We start from the raw sequence: 3,699 nt of genomic DNA on the forward strand, positions 1-3,699 counted from the left end.
CGTGCCCGTTGGCTGAAAGGCCGAGAAATTTCGCTGCTTAGCCTCCATTGCACCGCTGGAAAAATAAAATTGAAGGAAACATACAATTAACCACAAATATTAGGGGCTACCTAGTCCAAAAATCTCTTTAGCCGCATGGAATCCACATGATCCGTGTTTCATGGGGAAAGGAAAGGTTTCTATGTGGCTCCTCACTTTCCATGTGAAAGGCGCCTTGTCATGATGAAGATGCGTAAGATTCCAAGTAAACTATGACTATGATCACGATGGAGTCTTGGCCAGCTTTCCACGGGACGTATTAGATCGTCTCCATGGGGACAGTGCACTACAAGTAAAGGAGCGACCTTTTTCGCTCCCAGGAGAGCGATATCAGTGAAGCCAATTTGACGACTCTTGGGAGAGCGATATTAGTTACATCGCTTGTTTGCAATAACTTTTCGCGACATTTTTGATTACGAATAAGACTAATTTTGAGTAATTTTCGCAAACGTCGCTCGTTTTGGGTCGTTTCTGCGACATTTTCTGTTACGAAGAAGACTCATGTTGGGTCATTTCGCAAAAATCGCTCTCACAGAGCGATTACGCCTATACGTCGCTCTATTCGGAAAAGAAAAGTCACTCATCGTTTTACAGTGTGCCCTTTGTACCATGGTTTTCATTTTGCCGTGCCATGGTATTGACATGGAATTTATAGGAAAATTGTTTGAAACTTGATGCGCAGCATCATATTACGTCGAAATTGAGGAAGTTCATTCCAATATCATTAACGAGGTATAAATTTGCGCCAATCAATGTTTAAAAAACTGTAGCAAATTACAGTGAGCATAAAGTCCTGACCGTGTTTTTATTTTACGGTCAGACTACATTTTCTTTAACGGTCAGGAATTAGATTAAAATTTACGGTTAAACTGTATTTTGGAATACATGCCGGCTGTATTTATTCTTACGGTCTGGCCTGTTACAGTCTGGACTGTACTTCAGAATACAGTCTTGCCTGTATATAAATTTACGGTCCTGACTCTTAGATAAAAACCGTTAAAGGTCGTCATAGAGAAATCTACAAAAACGCAAATGAAATTTCAACTCAGTAGGCCCAGCATTACAGTCCGACTAAATTTTAAATTTACAGTCCACACTTTAACAGATCGGACTGTAAATTTTATTGAATACAGTCTGACAGTATTCTACCGGGTGTAACTGACTGCGCAGCAGTGTTGCGGGATTGCATACCCGCCAGGGCTGCAGGGGCCATAGCGCCTTACGGACGAATTGGGTAGGCACACCCGCAACACTGCTGCACATTCACAGTTACACCCGGTACAATACAGCGCAGACTGTAACTGCCGGTAACAGGTCGGACTGTACAATTGAAAACAGTCCGACCCCGAGGGATATGATACAGACAAGACATGTATAGGACATCGTTTGGGACACTATTTGTGTGTCCTAAGAATGTCCCTAGGACATTTCTTTATGTTTCAATTTCAGGACGGGACAAAATGGGGCAAAAATTTGTTCTTCCGGACAAGCATGAAAAACAGCATAGAACGCTAAAATTGAACAGTTTTTCGAACCAAAAACTTTGTCCTCCTCACCCGAAGTACTCTTTTCACCGTTGAATAGTACTTTCTTCCAATTAATTTGCCAGACCCGCTGGGAGTAGAACCCTCAACCTTTGAATTCGGGAGCAGACGCTACCCCACACCTATCGGTTGCTTCTAACCGTGGACTGTGCTAGGACATGATGCCTTTCTACGTACTGACTACACGGACTCCCTGAGACAATGTCAGACAAATTTCATAATTTCATACTTTCAAAATCACTATACATACATACAAACAAACAAACAAACAGAATGAAACGCTATCGGTCAGTGGAGTAATGGGCTTCGCTGTCGCTCAGCCAATCACTGATAATCATGTGCAGCCAATCACTGATAATCATGTGATCATATAAAAATCCAAAATAATCCGGACCTATGCCTTGATATGTACATACATAGAGAAGTACTTAGTTTTATTTTCTTAAGCAGCGGAAGCGTGCTTGATCTTGATACTCACATTTTTTCTAGCGATGTTGCTATTTTAGCGGCACAGAACACCACACAGAGTGACGGCTCCCTTCAGAGGTCCGTTGTTTTATTTCTACTCCTAAGAAGAACGCCTTTGCAGCGCAAGAACCCCTAACTTGCTTGCAGTCTGGCGTCAACCACGTGAATGAGCCTTCATATCGGTTAGCCGATCAGTGAGTGTTTCATGTTCGTGATCTGTATATATAAGGCCTCCCTTCAGTTAATTTCAGGTTCATCGAATGTCGTGGGAGGCAAGGCGTAATGGCGCTCCCTCACAACAAACGGACATGCATATAATGCGTGTGATGACGTCGAGTCTTAGAACAGGCCTTGCAGAGCATTCATTGCGTTAAATTGCCTGCAAACTTTATGTGAATGGAGGCCACTCCTCCTTTCTGTGCAAATTGACGCCGTATCCACGAGAGAAGCATGCTGTGTCTCTGAAAATACAATAGTTGTGATTTTGTTTGGCAATTTGGAATTTCTTGTAAATGTACGTCTGTAAATTTCCGAGCGTTGTCAGAAAATTACACAAAATGTTCCTCTTTATAATAGATCAAGAACTCATGCTGTACCCTTTCGTATATTTATGACAGTAAAAGAGACCACCGCTGTAAAATTGTGGCAAGAATGTAACGAAAGTTTTGTAATCGTCTAATTACAACATACAGGGTGGTCCACAAACCCCTGCCTTTATTTTGCTTGTACTGTACCGTATGCAGGCGTGTGGGCGTGCTTGCCTATCGTGGCTCACCGCGGTGCCTTATGGCCCTGTGCGAGTAAGGGATCGTCCAGAAAGTACGCCCGTTTCTCTCAAAATCACCCTGCAAATTACAGAAGCTCGGTGCCTGCAAAACTCGGGGTAGGCCACCCCGCAATACACTCATGCACGGCATGCAAGATTTTGCCTACCCATCAGGCGCCATGAGAGCTTGCATTGCCTTAATTTGGAGGGTTCGAAACGGCGAATGACGGACGTACTTTTGGATGATCCCTAAGCAATCCGCCCGCGCGCCTGCGTCCGGTACAGTAAGCAAAATCGAGCAAACTAAAGGAAGGGGTCTGTGGACCACCCTGTGTATACTAAAAGCAAAAGTGAGCGACTACCAGGCACATATGGTAGTATTTATCTGTATTATGCACACTCTTGCGTGTTGCACTGGAAATTTGAAAACTCGAAAGTATTGAACAGTACATTTGAACCTTTAAGTTTTAACCTGCATGACCACCCCTTCGGTTGAACACAGCTTCCTAGCCAGTAATCCACTTGACGTCTACTAGACGTCTTCAAGAAGCTGAGGTACATTTTCGGCTTAAATAGACGTCTATATGCGTCTAAATCAGAGGTCTCAGAGACGCGGGCCGCGGGCTACTCCGTTCCGGAGCGAGAGACGGGGCTACTGCGTGCGGCGAGCGTTAGTGCGAGCGAGAGGACCAACCAGTGCGGCCCGCGTGTGACGTCAAACAGAATATGCTTTCTGGCTCAACGTAGGAGTACGTGCAGCAGCCCGTAGTGGCTGAGCTTTAGTCGTTAGTGTGCTAAAATTCTCAAATGTGACGGTTAAAGGAATATAGTAGTAGTAATGTACAGATGGGAGGCCAGGGAAGAACAGGAAAGGGGGGGGGG

At 44.4% G+C, this 3,699-nt stretch overlaps 1 long non-coding RNA gene across 1 annotated transcript in view; it reads right to left on the bottom strand.

Moving 5' to 3' along the window:
* Positions 1–2,244, bottom strand: part of LOC113210330 (uncharacterized) — a 15,700-nt gene extending 13,456 nt beyond the window's left edge. The window contains exon 1 of the long non-coding RNA XR_008011197.1: positions 2,062–2,244. This is a non-coding gene — a long non-coding RNA (uncharacterized LOC113210330). The remainder of the gene's footprint in view (positions 1–2,061) is intronic.
* Between the last annotated feature and the right edge of the window lie 1,455 nt (positions 2,245–3,699).

Source organism: Frankliniella occidentalis, unplaced genomic scaffold (genome assembly GCF_000697945.3).
Source record: "Frankliniella occidentalis isolate FOCC.00 unplaced genomic scaffold, Focc_3.1 Scaffold60, whole genome shotgun sequence".
In the NCBI taxonomy this organism is placed as follows: Eukaryota; Metazoa; Arthropoda; class Insecta; order Thysanoptera; family Thripidae; genus Frankliniella; species Frankliniella occidentalis.